Source organism: Phyllostomus hastatus, unplaced genomic scaffold (genome assembly GCF_019186645.2).
Source record: "Phyllostomus hastatus isolate PE091 unplaced genomic scaffold, TTU_PhHast_1.1 phas_scaffold_501, whole genome shotgun sequence".
Taxonomy (NCBI): domain Eukaryota; kingdom Metazoa; phylum Chordata; class Mammalia; order Chiroptera; family Phyllostomidae; genus Phyllostomus; species Phyllostomus hastatus.
Genome location: NW_025334033.1, coordinates 2,979,039 through 3,000,333, shown reverse-complemented (window position 1 = coordinate 3,000,333; position 21,295 = coordinate 2,979,039).

Below are 21,295 nucleotides of genomic sequence, written 5' to 3'. Positions count from 1 at the left end.
CTTAACCTGGCCTGAAAGGCCCTCAGTGAATGGCCCCCTATCTGTTTTTCCACCTTCATTTTATCCCATGCCTTGGCCACAGTTACCTCTCAGTGGCTGACGGGCAGGCCACTCCCTCCACATGCGGGCTCTGCACGTGCTGGTCCCTCCGCACAGAATGTGACTGCCATTCCTCTTTCACATAGTTCACTCAGAAGGTTTTTTTGTACCATAGTTCCATCACTATCACTTTTTCAGAGAAGACCTTTCTGACTTCCCTAAGCAGACAAATCCCCTCTCCTGTGCCGTTTTGGTGTCATAGCCACTACCTTGGTGCACCCACATCCTCTTGGCAGTCATCTCCTCCCACCAAGTGCTGCTCACCAGAAACACCTGTGACTTCCTGCCTGAAGGCCTTTGTCTGTCCATGCGCGCACCCTCACCTGCACACCAGCTGGCACCGGGAGAGATGGGAGTGACAAGCAAGAGTGCAATCAGGTACACTTTGTGGGCCATGATATGGAGTCCAGATTTCATTCTAAGCCCCATGTGAAGCTATTTGAGAGTTTTAAGCTGAGGAAAAACATGATCTGATTACATTTTAAAGGTCACTCGGGCTGCTACACGGAAAACAGACTGTGAAAGGGCAGGTGAGGAAGCGGAGAGAGACCAGCTGGGAGGTTAATGCAGTGACCCAGATTATTATTTCAGAAGGAAGCACTGTGGAAGCGCAACTGAAAGCATAATAAAGAGTGGCTATTTGTAGCACAGCAGATAGTGCCTTCAAGTTTCGGATCGGCTCCAGACCAACCGCTTACCTGAGAAGGCCCTCTGAAGTCTGTTTCATTCAAGTTGGTTCTTGGAGGAGGTTAAAAATCTTACTCCTTTCTATGTATGAAGTGGGGACAAATACATGGTGCATAGCCAGACATGCAGTTTATCTGTGGTATTAGCAATTCCTGGGTGGGGGTGAGCAATTAGGGAGAAGTCTAAAGGAAAGAGACAACGGAAAAAACAGGTTGAGAAACACTGCTCCAGAACATCAGGCAGGCTGCAGGCTCCTTAGGACCAGAGGTGCTCTTACACTGGCCTGGGATGGCCCCTGGCCTGCTGGACCAATAGCCCTAAAACTGCCCTGTCACGTTTCCTGGGATCTGTACAGACACTGGCTATTTTACTTCTCAATGGGAAGATGGTCCAGTAAGATATAATGGTCATTTGCAAGTCAGTCTCTCTAAACACAGACACACCTGTGTGGACACTTTCGAGAAGTATAGTGAAGGAAGGAGGTCTTAGCAGCTGCAAGTGCCGTGGGTCTCAGCAGGGTCTCCTGTCCTGTGTTTCATGTTTCTCTTCCTTTTAAGACTCTGTCGACCTCTCACCTGATGAATTTCTGTGCGCCCAGCACAGCCCAAGTGCAAATATCTCCTCCCCTGGAAATCTGAGGTGAAGAATTATTCCTTTGAGTATACAGGGAGTGTTGTACAATAATATTAATGGCATCTATTTCTTGAGCTGGGGGGGCAGGCATTACACTAAACATTTTACCTTATATAATGCTACTGTTAATTCCATTTTACAGATAGGAAACTGGGGCTTAGGGAAGTGAAAGAGCTTGTTCAATGCCATATAGCAAGTAGATAGTAGAGATTCAACCCCAAGCAGCCTCTTAACCTCTAGACTGTATAGACCCCATTATACTACTCACCCCATTGTATTGTAATCAGCAGGCCATGTGCCTCTTTCCTCTACTACTCCCAACACAAGTGACCCAGGCCAGGTGTCATAAAGCCAGAATGAGTTTTACAATCAAATTCTGCTGTATAACTTTGGGATATTACTGAGACTCACCTTCCTCTTCTATAAAATGGAGACGTAAACACCTACCTAATAGATTTGTTGTCAAGATAAAATTAGACATAACTTTTAGCGCACTTACCAGTTTCTGGCACATAAAGGCCCATTCAATTAAATAAGTATCAATTGAGGGCTTATGAAATATCAGGCTTTAGGATGGGCACTGAGGATAAAAATAATAATAATAAAACAGTTCTCATGGAGCTAATACAGTGGGAATTTAATATATTTTGGTTGCTCTCACTTCTTGAGGGCAGACACTATATGCTATTCAACAGTGAAATTTTAAAGTTCAGGATTGACTAGCACCAAATAGGCACTCAACAACTTTTTAGTAAATGAGTGAAAATGGGTTACACAGTTTCAGGGACCCTAAGTATTAGGGGTTATGAATGACTGTGTCAAATTAGTGGGTTGGTGTTTATCAAATATCAGAGTCGGTAAAATAACTTAAAATAAAGTGCAAGGGTATCACACCCAGAGTCTGTACATATTCAGTCTATTTAAGCATAGAGCTACTATTACCAAACATGCTTAAAATTAAATTCACAGAGGATAATGGAATGCTATAACTTGAAAAATATACCAATAATAATGCATCTAGTAATACCCAGGAGGTTGGAGATAAAGAAGGGAGAAAATTTCAAAAGTGTTACCCTTCAAATAAAAGGAGGGTAGTCAATTTATACTCTCTAAAGAAAAAGTATTTAGAAAACAGCAATATAATTAATAACAATGACTCCAACCTCTTAATGTTTTCATGACATTTTAGCTATAGAGAGGTTTTTTTAAAAGAAATTAATATACTTTGAAATGAGGTAGTTATTTGAATATCCTTTAGTTTTAATTCAGTTGCTTTTCATTGCTTTCAAAATTTAAAAATTATTTTTGTTATAAATAGCATCTCTATTCAATTTTATAAAGTATTTCTATCTAAACATCCATTCATAGATAGACAGATAGAGAGTCTGAAATGATGTTCACCTAAGGTTAACAATGGGAATTGTATTATTTGAGATGATTTTTAAGGATTGTTATCTTTGTGACTTTCTGTCTTATTTCAATTCTTGATAATCAATGTATATGATTTTTAAAAAGTGTGTTACCTAAAAATAAAGAGAGAGTATGCCAAAATGTAGTTAATTCTTCCTGGTGGTAATATGAATGAATCATTGTTATTTTCTTCTTTGTGCCTTTTTGTATTTTTTTACATTTCCAAAAATAATTTCTAATGGGCTTTACATTAGGTTCTACATTTATGATTGTGTTTCTTTCCTTTGCAGCTAGACTCCAAAATAGAAATTATGTTTTTTACTTCTGTGGCAAATGGTGCCTTGCAAAGCAGGAAAGACTAGATTCTTTTGAATGTTCTTTATAAATGCAACCCACTCAAATAAATCAAGTAGAGAGATAATGAATGGCTATATGGAAACCATTCATTTAAAGGTTTTAAAGGTTTTTAAGGTTTTTACTTGAAGGTTTTTCAAAGGGGATTATGAAAAGCTTCATGATGTCAGACTACTTCTGATGGAGCCTTTGAGACCATGATCTGAAAATAAGTGGCTTTCCTTGTCCGTTTGGGTTTAAGACGTGCTTCCTGGATGTTGACATCTGTTTGCTGCAGTAAATAACCAACTAGAGTAATCCAGTTATTACCCTCTAATTAAAAATAATAATAATACAAATACACAAATGGTCACATTGTTGTTAAAGGGATTAGTTTCTGTGAGACATTTTGGGAATGGTGGCTAAAATATCTGAGCTGTTTGGGTTTCGCAGAAGGTGCTGTAGTAACATTGTTTCATTTATAAAGATTTGGAAGAAAAATTGGAACTCCAATTTATTCCTTAAAATAGCTCAAGAAACCTATTTAGTGTCATGTAGGCTAGAATTCTAGGTACAATAGAATACAGTATTTCCTGCATTTTATAAGATTACAGTAATATTATAGAAAGTTTTTTAATTCAGTGAGTTGCCTGAGTGAAAAACCTTAATCATCATTAATTTATTCCTTTCATTTATAGGTAAAAAACAAATTTTTGTTTCTGTTATTTTTTGGAACTATCTTCTCTCAATGAAAGTTTTCAGTCTATGGTTCTTTTTTTCTTATTGCATTCTGTCAAAATGTGGGTTCACATTTTCCTTGCCTAGGTGTTAATAATATCCATAGAGAAACTATTGGGATTTTAGATTTGAAGAAAACTTAGTCATTCCATCCCATCTCCCTACTAACACAGGACTCTCTCCTTCACTGTAACCCTCATGAATGACCATCCAGTCTCCTCTTGAACTTTTGCATGGGAAAGTGTTCTCTACTCCACAAGGAATCCTCATAGGATTCCAGATGGCCTTAAATGTTAAAAAAAAAAAAAAGTTTTCCTGAGCCAAGTCTATTTCCATTAACATCTTTCCACTGGTGCTTGTTCTTATTTCCAGAGCTGCCTTGAGAATCCAACTCCTCTCCTAGCCAATAATCCTTTGAACACCTGAAATCTAGTCCTGTTTCCTGAGACAGCCTCTCACCTGACTAAACCATCCAGTCTTGTCAAGCCCTCAGATGAAGTGTTTCCATCCTCAAAAACCTGCATATCATCTCTCTGTTCTCTAGTGTGTCAGTGACAAAGCAGTACCCACGGCTAAAAACAGCTTCTCAAACAATGCCAAAAGTTGTTCCAGATCACAAATGCAATTCTTGCAATAGTCACTTTAAATCGTTAGACAAACACATCTTAAATAGCTAGATTCTATCTTACTATCTCTTCACCTATCTGGAGTTTCAGTTTCCTCTTCACCATGTTTTTCTGCCTTTGCAATTTTGAAGACCATTCTTAAATTACTCTTGGTTGCAAGCAACTGAAACTGATTTTTGTCTACCTTCACAAAAAAAGAGCCATATCCAATTTCATTAAATTCCTGCGCAATTTCATGAAATGAGAGTAAGAGTTGAAAAGCCAAGAGCAGGAAGAGCAGGAAGCAGTGCTTGCCAGGGGCCTCGGGGACAGGACTCCTAAGCTATCTCCCCAGGTCACTTCACTTACTGTGACTTAACTCCAGAGACTCTCAGTCACTACAGTCCCTCAATCCTAAACTCCAATTCTTGAAAATGTCCCTGCATTTAGTAGCCCTGGCCAGGGACATGGTGTTATGTATATGATGCCCACGCATTGTATCTGGGGTTATTTTCAGAGAAAGGAAAATGGATATGAACCTGACAGATATCCAAAATTACTGCTCTTCTAAAGGAAAGTAGTATTCAGAGATGTTAACGTTTTTGTTATTTCCTTTTGTTTTCTGTCCCTTTGGCTTGATTCCCAATAAGGCAAGTATTCTGAAATTGGTGCTCACTGCATCAGGGGAGGGATGTAACAAGGAGAAGAAGAGAAATGACCTGAGAATATTTCTAGATTTTTGTTTTCCAAAATCCTTAAAAGAACTCAGGGAATGTCTCGAAGCAAGTAAAAAGAAATAAGATTTATAAAAATGGAGAATCTTTAGGAAACATGGAGTAATATCTCCCTAGAGCTACTAGAAAAGAAGGGGGTAGCCTTACAGATTTAGAGGGGTGAGGGGCCAGCTCCTGCTTCCTGGCAGTGTCTCCAGAAAGAGCACAAGACTGCAGAGCTGTGTGTGGTACAACAAAGTAGAAGGAACCACTGGAAATATCATCAAAAGGTTTCTGTGGACTAAGAAGAACCTGGAGATGTGCGACTCAGAGAGCCATGTGAGCAGCACCCCTGGGTGCTGCAGTGTAACCTGTGTGGTCTGATGCCTCCTTGACCCTAGGGTCCCCTCTCCCAACACTGCCCTACAGTGTCAGCCACCTGGCCTTGACATGGTTCTGGGGAGTGGTGTGACCCTAAGAAGGGCTGAGGGGAAGTCTTCTGCCTTCCCAGAAGGAAGAGGCTTGAAACTGAAATGCTTTGTAAAAGAAGAAAGAGAGGAGATACTTTTCTTTATGCACCTGTCTCTGTAGATGGAGATTCCCATCTGCTGCACTTGAATGGAAAAGACAGAAGCAAAAGGAGAACCGAGTGGTTCTGCTTCCTTGCTCTCTGTGTATTTGACCTCATCTTCTTCAAGCAGCGGACTCTGTACACCATGCACTGACTGTAAGGTTAAAAGCCCACTTTTATAAAAACTGGCTTAGCGTTTTTTTTTCAAACTCCCTTCTTGTTTATGAACTTACTTTTTTCCTGATGCTATTCTCCTGGGTCTATGTCATACCTCTAGATGTGTAGTCTTAGACTATAAACCCTCTCTCCCCTCTTCTGTGCTTTCATGTCATACCTCTAGATGTGTAGTCTTAGACTATAAACCTTTTCTCCCCTCTTCTATGCTTTCCTTCCTTCTGAGATGTGGTTAGAGAACAGGTTCCCCGTGCACCCACCCTGGAGCCGTCACCTGCCTCTCCCTTTGCTTTGCCATTTGCCCATGTGGTAGTGACTACGATATCAGTTTATCTTTTTAAAAACTTTTTAATTCTTTATTTATTTTGGAAAGAACAGTAACATGAGATCTACCCTCTTAACAAAATTTTAAGTGTACAACACAGTATTATTGACTATCAATACAGAATTTTGTTTTTCTTAACACATTCTGAATTAGTTAAGATCCTAAATCTAGCCAACGCTGCAGAAAGTTAGTGGCCATTGATATGTTTTACCCCAAAATGAAAAACAAATAAAAAGGCCAAGCCTCAAACACTGGGTCTGAGAGTTGACTGTCTTTTCATTTTTGTGGTTGGCAGGGCTGGTACTTCCTGAAGAGAAGTCAAGTGATGTAATGAACAAAGCCCAGGGAGTCGGGTGACCTGGATCTATTCTTGGCTGTGCCACTGACCATGGCTGACCTTGGGCAAGTCACTTTTTATCTCCTCATCTCAGTTCTCCCACTGTACAACTAGAAATATACCTTGTCACCTACTGAGAGAATAATTTGGGTATAGGAGTTATGGATAATGCTGCCTGAGAAAACAGTAAGTTTATTTGTTTCAACCTGCCACGGTTTCCCTTATGACAGTAGGGTGTCATGGAGTTTTAGCTCTTCAAAAAATCATGAAAACTAGAATTAACCTGTATTTTCAGAATTTAAAAGAAATCAGGACCACCTTATGACAAATAAGAAAGTGACCTTAACACAAGACCAGTGTACCTTATTATGCACGATATGTTCTATTCCTATGTATTTGGGGGTTGGTTGGAGAGGAAAGATTGGATTCAAAAGACCAGTTGGTCTCCTGTAGGTAGAAGATGCTACAGCAGAAACAAAAATGAAAGGAGACAGGGACATTGGCAAGTGGGGATGGGACAGAAGCCAATTCTGCAGATGAATTCTGTTTTCTGCAGGCCTGAGGCTTTTTAAAAATTATGTGCAAAGCTTTCCAAATCTGATCTAGGCTTAGAAAAATTTTGAAAGTGGCTGTCCTTATTTAAAAAGAGAAAGGATAATCATTTTAATACCTAAAAAAAAAAATCAACCCTTGCTTTTCACTAGATCCATACTAAGAATACTGCACTATATTTATGGTTTATCCTAGTTTGAAAGTTTCAAAAATTTTAAAGCCAGGAATGCTCTCAGTGGCTACTAGACAAAAGGTGGAGTGCAAGCCCAGTGGGTGGAGTAAATACTACCCTGATCCCATTTACAGCCATACCCTTAAACATGCACATTAACTTCTCTGAGTCTTGATTTGCTCATCTATGCTAAACAGTATCATCTATCTACTGCACAGAGGTACCTACTGACAGATTAGGTAACAAAGGGAAGAAGCTTCAATCACGTTTTAAGCACAGAATGGACACAGAGGGAACATACAACTCATGCTCACTGCTTGCTCTTGGAATAGACTTAAAGGGCATTTTTTCTCAGAATAGAACATCAAGTTATATGGGCTTCATGGTGTAATGGTGAGAAGTTGGCTTTCTTAGTACTCATAGGACCAAGCCCATACAGATAGGCTTTCGGTCAGTGAACAGATCAAAGCAGCAATGTACCCTTTGGAAATGATGACAAAGATTTTAGTTACTACCTTCTGGACACTGAATACATTTAACATTGTATCTGCCCAGGTGAAATTCTCACAGAGGAGAAAGATCATTAAATGTTATAAAAGCAATTGTCATTCCAAAATACTTTCCCCATCCTCGCTCAGCAATCTTTCCAACATTGAAGAGCAAATTGTTCTGTAGAACTTAGAGATGCTGAGACAGTGGAAAGTACTCTTGGGGAGCATGAGAAAGGGCCATTACTATCTATGTGCTGCTCAGAGGGTTTTCTCTCAGCCATAGATGATGTCATTGTTTCAGAGAATTGTATTAGAACTTCACTTGTGCAAATGTCAAGGCTTTGGAAAATGCGGTTTCCCCAAATTACCATGGTGAATAGATCACTGGGGTTAGCTTCTCCTGATAAGTAGACAAGTTCTCCACTCTCTCCAAAAACCGCATATTTTCCTTACCCTGTTTCATAGAAGAAATCACTGGAGGAAGCATCTGAGCCTAAATGTGGGGACTGTTACTAGTGTAGGCTAAAACAGGGCAACTATAGCTAAAGAGCACCCACAAACTGCTCTGTTAGATGGATTTTTAAATATCGTTCTGCAGGTCATTGCATGTTCCCTGTGCTTCTTTCATAAAAATGTACACTAGAGCACTCCTCTTGGGATATTGGTACTAGTACCTTCACAGTAGCAACAAAATGGTATTTCCTGCTCTGCTTTAAAGTCTTATCAGCCCTCCTCAATCAGCTTTCTGGCTGCATTTGCTACTTGTCCATATCTTAATGACAAACATGAATATTAAGAAGTCCTGCCATCCTGCATTCCTGTTGCATAGGCCACTCAGAAGGTTCACAGGAACATGTGATGCCTTCACCAGCGACATTCAAACTGCGAGCTGAGAAATTCATTAAATTGCTACTGCTTGTCCTCATTCTACCATCTCAGGATGCTTTGAGGTCAACATCTAGAAATTTTGACTGACTACACTCTGGAGTCAAAAACTGGGAATATAGTTTGTTATAATCATTAACCTTTGTCTTTCTTTTGTTTGCATAGAAACCCCCCTTAATTAAATGCCTGATTGTTCACACTATTATTAAAAGACACAGGCCTAAAATGGAGTCACTTGTGCTAAGCCCATGTCACCAAACTAAGACTTAATACCTAACCTAACTGCAGTTTAAGCCTATCTAAGTCTTGTAATCTTAACCAGTTGGTATGGAATCATCTGGTCAGCACTAATGACCAGTGAGATAGACCTCTGCCCACCCCTCAAAAGGAAGGTGAGCTTGCCCAAGATAATTCACTCTGCTAGAATAACTTCCTTGCCCTGCCTCCTTCTGTCTGTAAGTCAAAAAGTCTTTCATTTTGTGCAACTCCTCAGAGTCCCTTTCTATTTGCTAGACAGGATGTTTTCCAATTAATGAATTATTGAATAAAGCTAATTAGACCTTCAAATTTCTTTAGTTGAATTTTTTGTATACTACATAGAATCCTAACTTAGATACCCACCTGACTCCCTCCTATACCACTGACTCCTGAAACTAGACACACCAGTTTTACTAGACTGACTTAGTCCCAGGGCTGAAGACTGTTTCAGCAGGGTGGGTAATGCATTTAAATGCCATTTTCTGCTTTCTGCTCCTTGTTCTAATCTGTTTGCTTTCTCTCCTCCTTCGTTGATCTCTTATCTTGCAAACCTTTACCCCAATCTCTCTATAGCTACCTATAGCCTGGTCTTTGATACATAAAACTTCCTAGAGGGAAAAAAAGGAAATTTCAAAGGGCAGAATGAGGGGTATCAGAATATAGTGCCCCAAAATATGCTTCTTTGGCATATGGATTATTCTCAGATAAAGACCATTGAGAACCAGCAGGTGCAGGAAGAGCTCTAAAACCAGTGCATAAGTTTTCCTTTTGTAAAGGAAACATATTTATGAAGACATTTCCATTTATAACAGGTATCTCCTCCCATGCTAGGAAGAGGAAAACTACATAACTCTCACAAATGGAGAAGAAACTGACTTAAATATCCATAACACACCTTATTAAACAACGCTTGTTTATGACACTTTTCTGGTCACCTTCCCACAATTTGCCTTCCAATCAGAAGCCCCAAACTCCTTTTCCTTTAGCCTAAGGTGGTAAATATTTAAGCCAAAATCCTCTCCTACCCTTTGGAGTTACTCATGTTTGGTTACTTTCATATGTAAGTGTTATACATGTGATAACTAACTTTTGTTTTCAACCTGTTATAAGAAAAAACAACAACAAAAAACCTCCTGCTTACATCCAAATATTTCCAATAGCCTATGACTTGGAATACTAAGGTAAGAAAAAATATTTTACTTGAAAGATGTTGACCTTTAACAATGATCTATGACTCTTTAGAAAGGAGAAGCAGGCATAACCCTAATAAGATAGAACACAATACGGTTTTGATTAAGGTCAGTTTTGATTAAGGTAAGAAAATAGATTAATTGGTTTAAAAAAAACAAGAACAAAAATAAAAAACTAGCTAGCAGCCCAGTTCTTGCAGAGGTGAATTACAGAGGTCTTAATCATTTCAGCAAAGTGGTAAGGTGATGTGACCCAAAGGGAAGACCAACTCTTCCCCCTTCCCCAGACTCATGCATGTACTGTGGCATTATATATTCAAAGCCTAAAAAAATACAGATTACTCACAGACATGTTTTATATCTAGCTAGAAAACATAAGAAACCCTAGTAGGGGATGGTCCGCTTCCCAGAACCTTGACTTTTATATGTTGACAAGGTAAGGAGATTCGTAGCCTTCCTTCCCTCTTCCTACTTTCATAATTATCATATTACAGACACACAGACGACTGCTTTGTCAGCACCTCTATACAGACACTAAACACAGGATGTTTCAATTTCCTCACAAGGCCAGCCTGTTGGTGCAAGCTCATATTTGCTCCGTGAGGATACAATTCCCATGGTTTAGCATCTTTACAAGATTAAGCAAATCAGATTAGTGGCTATAACTCTGTCAACACACAGGCTGAGACCTGCTGAGAATAACACTGATTTTTAAGACAAAGATTATATACATCTAAAAATAATGACCTCTGTGGAAACTAAGGCTCAATAAGAGATTCTGAATAACTCCCAAACATGATCCTCTAATGGTGGGATCACTGTATGTTATTAAATATCTCTGATGAATTTTCACAATTTTATAAGTGAAGTTGTAAAGAAAACCATTAAAGGCAAGGTTACCTAAAACACACCTTTGCCAAGGATAACATGCACAAGTTCAAAGCTTAAACAAAACTGGACTCTGACTCACTGTATACGAGGCAGGAAAGAAGTGTTTCTGAACCCTCTATCAAGAATGTTTACCATCACCACATCACATTCCAATCTGCTCCCATTCCTCCCATTCCCCTTCCTTTGGACACAGATCTACAAATTTTATTCCTAGAAAGGGAGGAAGGTCAAACAAGATATGAGGTCCACCCTCAGAAAATGATAGTACCCATAGGACCCCATCCCCTTGGTCAAAGCAGAGTTAAGTATCTAACCAAGGACCAATCAGAGTTCTTTCCTGAGATTCACTTTGGAGTTAGAGAAGGGAGCTAACCTAAGGTTACAGAGCTAGATTGATGTGAATCTAGAGCTTATGAAGGTACTGAGAGGACAAGGTCTCTGATACCAAAGAATAAAGCCAAGACAGAGAAAGAAAAGCAGAAATAAAAGATGGGACTAAAAAAAATAGAGACAAGGAATCAGAAAACCACTAATAAACCAGAAATACCTGAATATCAGGACCTGGCTGGGGGTAGACCAGCTTCCTCACCAAGATGTTAGAGCTTGGTCATGACTCAATTATGTTAGCCCCAAATGCCTATTTTTGTTTAGGATTCTTTCTGTTGGCATTCCACCCCATACAACAGAATGGACCCTAACTAATATAATAGGCAATACACTCATAATTTCAAACTATCCTCCCAAAGCAGATAAGACTGTTAACCTCTAAAAATGAGAAAATTGAACCACATAGATTATTCAGTAATCACTTGCTGTTTTCTGCATGGGCAAAGAGAAATATATTATTCTTCGAGAAGAAAACTATTGTGAAACAAAAGTTCATCCATCCTGGCAAGTTAGAGTTTCTTCAATTCCCTGGGACATTTGAAGGAAAGCAGTTCTGCTTCTCCTGGGAAGAAGCCAATGCATTAACTAATGTGTAAAAAAGCGCAATTTACCAAGTCAGTGCACTGCAGAGCCAAGGGTAAAGAAGCAGCCTAGGACAGGCCTAGAGGTCCAGAAACTTTTTCTAAAGCTGCATCTCTAATGCACCTTGATAAAGCTTGCTAAGCATTTGTGCAGGCTGGTGAGAGAAATGTCTGTCCAAACACAGGTGGCTTCAATCAGTGCCACCCTTCTAAGATGGAGTCCTACGAAGACCCTGAAGACTGCCATCCTCTATTAGCATCAGCTTTAACAACTAAAATGGATGGAGAAAGACAATGCAGAAAAAATACACATCTTAAGGACAGAACACTGGCTTCCATTATCCTCACTGGCAAGCATTATTAATATCAATAAAAGTTACCATTCATTCCCTATTTATAATGTGCCAAGAACTACTAGGCATTTTAATTACATTATCTCATTTAATCATTACAACTTCCACTATGAGGCAGATAATATTATCCTGATCTTACAAACAAGAAACTAAAGTTCAAGAGGATTAGTGACTTGCCAAAATCACTCAGCTAGTAAGTGGATGGTCCAGAATTTGAATCCAGGAGACAGGTTTATGAATTTAACCTTATGATATACTGCCTCCAGTGGGGCCAGTATTGCTTAGTTCCAGAAGTATTTATATTTAAGGACATTTTATTCATTGATCCTACTACCAGACTATAAACACAGTTGAGAAAAAGGAGACTAGACATCTCTGACCAAGAAGACCTAGGACTTTTATAACACTTTTAAACTGATATCTTCTGCAATGATGATCTGGTGTGCAGTGCTCAGTTTTACTGTTTTTCCTCCTGAAAAAGTTAATAAGTCTATGATTCAAATGATTTTGTAGTAAGTCCTAAGAACAGCTGAGCAAGAGCTGTTGAATCCCAGTGGCCTGCCCCTAAGATATCTACCTGATGTAGATAACACAACACAACTCTCTCTCCCAGGAACTTAATTCGCCCAAGGTGGCACAGCACGTGATGGCACATACCCCATATGCAAACATGGATTATGCTTTAGTACAACTGGAGCCACAGCAGAAGAAAGTCAGACGCTGAACTACTTGACCTGGTCCTCTTAAAGGAACTCTCCATGACTGAAGCACCCATTTTGCACAGATCTGCACCACAGGTCCTGGGCTCTGTATTCAGCCCATCAGGAAAGTGTCAGTGCCAATGTCAAACTCTCCAAAAGTCAGCAAGCAGCAGCGTGGATGACTAAAACAAAGGTGTGTGTATGTGTGTGTGTGTGTGTGTGTGTGTCCGCGCGTGGCAATCTCAACTGCAAATGAGGATAAGGAGAATCCCCCAAATCACACTCTGCTGCCAGCTACGTGTCCTTTAAGTACATGCGGACTTGGTTCTGGCCTCAGAGGACAAGGGCACTGCTCATTATTTGGGGGATCAGCACTTACATGCCTGAACAGAGTCTGGCTTTGCAGAACTTGAGGAGCTCTGATGGAGGAAGAGAATGATGGTGGTGGAGGTGATGGTGATGATGATGAAAGAAAAGAACGATGATGATGAATATCACCTATAAATATAAGCAGAAAGCAGCAAGAGATATCCTTCTATATACATTGCTAGTTATCACGAAGCAGCTTCTGCTCCCAAACCAGCCCCAATAAGGGGCTCCCCCTCTGAACTAGACACATCCAGCTTCAAGATAGAGCGTCGTATCCCTCCCTCCCCCGCCCGTCCTTCTGCCCGTCCACCCTTCCTGTGCCAAGCTGGGAATGAGACTGCACTGGTGAGTCAGAGGGCTGGGACCTGAGAATTAAGGACACTTTTAAAGTGAGGAGCGTTAGGGTAACCCTGGGGGCCCCGCCAACGCACTTTGGAACCGCTCGGTTGGGGAGCTGAAGGAACAGACGTAGAAGGGGGGTAAGATAGGTAGCTGGTCAAAACAGATTTGGTGCCTCTTTGCGAGAGCCCTAAAGCCCAGGGAGGCGGAGCAGGCAGCCTTCGGTCGGGGAGGAGAAGAGGCGGGGCAGGCCGCCAGCGAGAGGGACAAGTCTCTCTTTACCTGACCAGGTGCAGCAGCCTTAGCCGCTGCAGCGAGGATGCTGCGAGGGAGTCCAGAGCCAGAAGCTACAGCAGCCGCTGCGCCGGCCTCTGTGGAGGCCCCGCCCTATCCCCGCCCCCCAGCTCCGAGGTCCCACCTCCCTAGCACCCGCGGCCTGACGAACTGTTTGGGGGGGCGGTAAGTAATGGACTGATCGGCAGGACTACGGACCAATAGGAACGTGCAGCGGCGATAGGAGCGGTCAGACAGCTGAGCTGCCGGGCCGTCCTAGGTCGCGGTGTGGTTGTTGGGCGACGCTAGTCCAAGCTGCTGGGTGGAGGCGGTAGTCGGTAGCCTAGGTCGGAAGCCCTGATCACGGCCAATCGCCTCGGCTTGCTTGCGTCGGGTGACCTCTCTCCGAGCTCTCGATCGGGACTAGTTCGAAGGGGTGGCGGGAAGGGAGCGGCTGAGACTCCCGTGATTCTCGAGGTTCCCACGCCTCCGAGACCCCGCGAGGCTGTGCAACTCCAATGATCAGATCAGCGGCCCTTACCCCTGTACCTTCAAGCTAGCCATTCAAGATTAGAAGTGCTAAAAGGAACCAAAGAGGAAAACCCAAGAAATAGAATCCACAGGTAAACCCAATTCTCATGTTAGTCTTGCTCACACCTCTCAATTCCACCTCCAATTAGCTCTTGAACCCTAACCGCTGGCAGGTACATTACTTTGACTACTTGGAGGTAAGAGCTAAATTGGTTTCGGCGAAACAATGACCTAGCTCGTTAGTTACCCGGGAAAGAAACACTGGGTCCGCTTGTCCGGAGGCCTGGGCCTCACAATGAAAGGTACCTGCTTGCTGGCAAAGGGTAGCGTTCAAGTTGTTGTTGCCCCTGTTTCTGTGCTGGTGAATCACCAGTATACACCTTGATCCGAGGTAAACCATCATGCTACCAAATGCCAGATCGTCCTAGAATGAACTATCTTCAAACGTGGCGTAAGATTTGAGGCCTTAATGATAAAGTGATTTGGTCTGTGATTTGGGTGGCACTTCTTTCTGCTTCAAGTAGATAGGCAAGAAAGAGCATTGCCTTTAATCTGCTTTCTGATAAATGCAAAATTTATCATGCATTTGGCATAAAGAAGAAACTGTACCCTGAACATATTCTGTTTTCAAATAATAAGTGTGAAACACTTTGGCAAGATATTTTAAAGTGAATTTTTTCCCTCAAAAAAGTTTTTTTCTAGAAATAATAGCTTATGGAAATTCTGATTTATTCTTACCCATAATATTTTTATCTATAGTTACTACCTTCAATCCACACATCTACCCTGTGTAAATTTTACCTTATAAATAAGAAAACGGAGAGCTCAGAAGATTAGTCAAGTTCTCAGGTCACCTAATTAGGAGTCGAGTCAATACTAGGTCAACACTTGTGTTTGAAACCCATCATTATGAATTGGAAGAACAAGAAGCATTAACAGCACTCTTATTTTTTTTGAAGTTTTTTTGTTTGGGGTTTTGTTGTTGTTGTTGTTGTTTACCTGGGAACTTTGCTGGTGGGACCCAATTCCCACATTACTGACTTCTTGGTGCTCCAGCTTCAGAAGCACTGCCAGGAGTGAAGCAGCAGCTCTGATATGTGTGTGGATTGAGTACAAGTCAGCTTTGTTCATAGTCAGGAGATGTGATTTGATATTGAAGGGAAGGAAGTAAATTTTTTCAGGTCTTGAGTCTAACTGGATTTTAATGGAAGTAGAAGTCTTTTAAAGTAAACCAAAAATATATTATCATGGCCATAAAAGTTTAGTCCTAAAAAGAAAAAAGAGGATATAACCCAAAATCTTATTCCAGCATTGTTTCAAAAGCTTTCTGAAGAGACTCATAAATCATGTTCTGACCTTTCTTTAATCAAACTTGGAAATATGTTCTTGGGAGAAATATCTAAGCTTGTGAGAGAGGAGTATATAGGAGGAGGTTTAGAGGGAAAGAGAAGAAGAAAACTATATCCCAAAGAGGCTACTGTAAAGACAAAATATAAATAAGTTAAAGGTTATAGATCAATACAAACGTTAAACCAATTAACAGGTTAGTGATATAGACACTTAGGATTGTATGTGCTCCTCATTTAACAAACAGTTACTAAGTGTCTAAGTGCCTGACACTACATGTTAGATGTCGTGCTAGACTCTGAGGATATCCATTTCAAGGAAAACCCATTTTCTGATACCCATGAAGCACAATTCGAGGACACACAATACGGATCAGACTTGGAGAGATTGGTTTGTAAACATAATTACTAGCCTTCACAACCACCCAGGAGGTATTATCCTCATTTCGCAGATGAGGAAACTGAGAGTAGAGAGAACAGTAATTCACTTGAGGTTACAAAGTCGACAAAAGGCTTAAACCCAAATCCTTCTGACCCGGAAACCCACAATTTTGTGTTACCAAGTACTTGCCTTCCTAAGGGAAGACACTATCTTTAATAATCCCCACAGAAATGCACCCCTCTCTGAAATATATGATGCAATGCCTGCAAATTTTTAAATATTGAATTTGGTCAATTTGTTTGTGTAAGTACTCTACTTCTGAATGAAACCAAGAAAATATAAAAGATGGTTTCTGCCTATTTGAGACTTCATGAGGTGCTTACATGTCCTCTTTTTAAGCCCTTAATGGTAGGTGGAAGGATTTCATGTAACTCCCCATCCATTCCCAAACTCTTTTCTGTACCTCTTAGTTCACTTCTAGTGAAACTAAATAGTGATGTTCATTTGGATGTGTGGTCAGAAGACCAGTGGATTGACTTTACCTGGAAGCTTGTTGGAAATACAGAATCTCAGATCCACCCCAGACCTAGTGAATCAGCTGAATCTGCATTTTATCCCAGCTGATTTCTATGCACTCACGTTTTTGAAGGACTGTTTATCTTGTGTGAAATTCATTTAATAACTCTGGCAGCTTTAATAACTGACCAAAGAGGCCTGCTCCTGACTTCGAACTGGGAAGGGGAATGGGGGAGAGGAGGGGAAGGTAACATCTGCACACACTCGCAAGTGTTTCTTCTATTACCTGTAACAGCAAGAAACATAGCTGCCCACAGATCACTGACTCTCAACTTCTCTCAAAAGATGAAACCATCTCTTTCCTGCAAAAAAAGGGTGAAAGAGAAATGTAATCCAGGCTGTAGATTCAGATGAATCCTATCATATATGTGAAGCTTTCCAGACCTACTGTTGAGACCTTCTACAGTCAATGAAAGCCACGGATGTCCTAATTTAACCACTAAGTGCTTTCTTTCAAAGAAAGAGATTTTAAAATGTCTTCCTACAATTAAGCTCCAGCTCACAATTTACTTCCTCCTGAGACCTTCCCTTATCTCCTGTCAGAATTCATTTCCAAGTCCGTGCTTCTGTGCTGTGTTGTTTGTAATTCTCTTGTTCTTTTGCCCCCCGTAAAGGGCTGCAGACATATTTGTTTCCTCCTCTGGATTGAAAGCAATTGGAGGGAGAGGATTGGCTATTGTTTACCTTTTCACCCCATGGATGCCTTGGATATAAGTGTTCTACTTTGTTTAATTGAATCTTTGTCCTTCCCCGAGGTGGACACCTTCAATTTGTGACCTAGAAAATCAAAAGAGTTTCAAAAAGGCAGCAGAGCCACCAGACACAGAGAAAACACAATTTGACGGTTCCATTTGGAAGGACAACAACCAGGTGGGGAAAAAGAGATGGGATGCTGCCCATGACATCATCTGTTGCCTTGGAGTCCTACCTTCCATTATGTGACCAGTCGGGAGCAAGGACTTTCTTTTACCCCAAGGCTGATGTCAGGGAAAAGAACTCTGAAGAACCTGTGTGTGGGTGTCAAGGGGAGACCAGCCAGAGTGAAAACAGAGACTAGACACTACAGGTGAATTCTGGGAGGTGTGGAGGGAACCCGGGCAGGAAGAGCACCCCAGTGATCCGTCCCTGGGGAATGGCCTTGGCCCTCCCACAGAGAAGGACTGTGCTCTGACAGGATATAACAGCATATCAGATAATTCCAAAAAGGGCCCAACATGTCCTTACCCTCACTAGTTATAAGGCCCAAATCACCTCAACCAATTGGGACTTCCCTGTCCTTACCGGTCATAGATGGGGATGATAAAGTTATCCCAGAATGCCCACCACAGGACCTCAATGTTAATGTTCTTTGCTCTGACTGAGGTAAATGTATACATGCAGCATTCTCCAAGGCAGATTTTGTTAGATTTTATTTCAACTGCAAGATGACCAATGGGAAGAGAAAGGCTATCCATGGGAAACATTCAACATGAAACCAGTGATCACATCCCTTTGAAATGTAGGACACTGGGAGCAAACCTAATCTCCAAGATGTTTCCACTTCATTTGCCCTCAGCTGTGTAATCAGCTTTTCCTCTCCACACCGGATAAATGCAACTGGCCTGCTGCCACATTCATCCTAATATAGATGCTATTCTGTTCATCAATAGCTACTCATCACCCCAACATTTCCTGATAAAACTTAATGGCATCAAAATGTTTATCTCTGCAGCACATCTAGGGATCTAAAACACAGAAAAACAAGCTTTGGGCTGCAACATTGTCACTTAATGTGGGTTCACAGTCTGAGAAAAGATAAATCGAGCCATGGAAAAGTCAGGACTTAAATAATGGTTGAAAATACTCAAACCAGCAGAATGATACCTCTGCAAATTGAGAGGGCTCAGCCTCTTCCAATGCACCATCCATATTATTTATTCCCCAACTCATTCTGAAGAGGATTTGAAATACTGCATTCTCCCTGTAACGTTTCAATGTGTAGGTGAACATTGTGGAGGCTGGTAAAATGTTTGCAGACAAGATTTTTTTAACTTGCCTACAGAAGTATTAAAAATATCTTAAGTGCCACCTGAAGCACCATATGGAGAAATTACTCTCACTTAGCTACAACCATAATTGCATTTATGCTATCAGATTGTAGCAGAAAAGCAAGAACTTGAGTCCTAAGCTGAAGCCATTGAATCACCCATTTTATTTCCCTGAAAATGTTGAGGTTTGACTCAACAGGAGAAGTCATGTTGACCATCGGTCTCTTGACTATGGGGGAATAGAAGGGTAGGATGTGTGAGGGCTTCGTGCCAAGAGATATCTCCTCAGGCACTACAGCAGGATTTGTAGTCATTGCAGGCTTGGTGTGCAGCTCCATCATGAAAGCCACCAGGATGCATCCCTGAGGGCGAGAGAGAGAGAAAAGCAGGATTCCAAGTCACCTGCTTTGTGGCAAATCAGCTAAAGTGATAAGCAGGGAAGAATTACCCCATCTGGGGCAGAACTTCAGACAATGCAGCATAATCATGTTCCAGGGCCTAGAGTGGTAGCAGTCAGAGGAATCAGTGCCAAAGACAGCAGGCTCTGCAGAGGACAGCTGCATCCTCAAAGGGAAGAAAAAGCTTTTTAAATGATTTTCTTATTATTATGAAAGTATCACATGATCACTGTATTTTGAGAAATACAAGAAAGCACAAAGGAGAAAATAAAAATGGATCACAATCTCGCCACTCATCTATTTAATCGGCAAGTATTTCTTGAGCACTGGGACCCTTTCTAGGCACTGAAGATGGAAAGGTGAACACAAACCTGCTCTCTTTGAGTTTCTGGTGCATGAAGGCAGACAGACAAATACTAGAATCACACAAAGGAGAGTATCATTACTTATGAGGTTAAGTCCCACAAGGAAAGCAATAAAGTCCCTAAAAGTAGAAGATAAAGGAAACAGTTCCACTTAAAGGGGAAGGGAGGTGAAGTAGTCGTTTGAGAAGGTGACTTAAACTGAGATCTGAGAGATGAGCAGGAATTAATTAGTAAAAAGATAAAGAACCATCCAGGTAGAAAAAGTAATCTAAGCAAAATTCCCTGGCAGGAGGGAACACGAGGTGTATGGGAGAACTGAGAGAAACCTGTGTAAATAGACTCTGAGCTCAAAGGAGAGGGTGGGATGTGAGACTGGAGAAGTAGGCGGGGCCAGACTGCACAGGGCATTGTTGACCTTCATATGAATCCTTAAAATATTTTATTTTTATATATATATGAGGTCTGTTCAGAAGGTATTCAGTCATGTAATATGAAAAATAGAGATATTTATTGAAGAAGATAGAAGATACAAGAAACATTGTACATAGGACAATCACACTTCAATCCCCTTCAAGGTGGATACCTTGGGACCTCACACAGTTCTCTCAGAGTCTTTCCTACTGCTCAAAACACTATGCAAAATCCTTTGTTAAATCACATTAGCTGCCCCATTGTATTTTACTGAATCTCGTCAACAGTCCGAAATCTCTTCCCTTTCAAAGGAGATTTTAGTTTTGGGAAAAGCCAGAAGTCACCCGGTGCCAAATCCGGGGTGTAGGAGGGCTGAGTCACCTGGGTGATTTGATGTTTCACCAAAAACTCTGCATGAGATGTGATGCATGAGCAGGTACATTGTCATGATGAAGCTACCAATCACCAGTTGCCCAAAGCTGGCTGTTTTTGTTACATTGCATCTCTCAACCAGTGAAGAATATTGAAGTAGTACTTCTTATTACTTATTAGGTCTTGTGGGGCATACTCGTGATGGGCAACATCTTCCCAATCAAGAAACACAGTCAACATGATCTTGGCTTGCTGAGACTTTGCCACACCTTTTTCGAGAGTGGAGAAGCGGGAGACTTCCACTGGGACAACTGGGTCTTATTTCCAGATCTTAGCCATACTCTCACCATTCATCTCCAGTTATGACCTTCTTAAAAATCTGGTTCATTGGTAGCAGTTTGGAGCAAGTCATTAGCAACTGCAGCATGATGTTCCTTCTGCCTTGGAAGCAGAAGCTGCAGAATGAATTTTTCCATGACATGTTTCATACCGAGATCTTGTGTCAAAATCCCAGACACAGTAGTTTTTGGAATCCCCATATCAGCTTCTAGTTCTCACACTGTCTACTGATCTTTGTCGATTGCAGCCCAGACACATTCAACATTCTCAGGTGCTGTGTTTATTGCAGGCCTTCTAGAACATGAATCACTTTCAACAGATTCTTGACCATCTTTGAAGTGTTTGTGCCACACTTTTATTTGCACTGCAATCACCTCATAGTCCCTGAAACCCTTCTGAATCATCCAAAAAATTTCCTTGGAGAAATATTGGAGCCTAACACAAAATTTGATGCAGATTCGTTGCTCTACTCGCTTGGTCA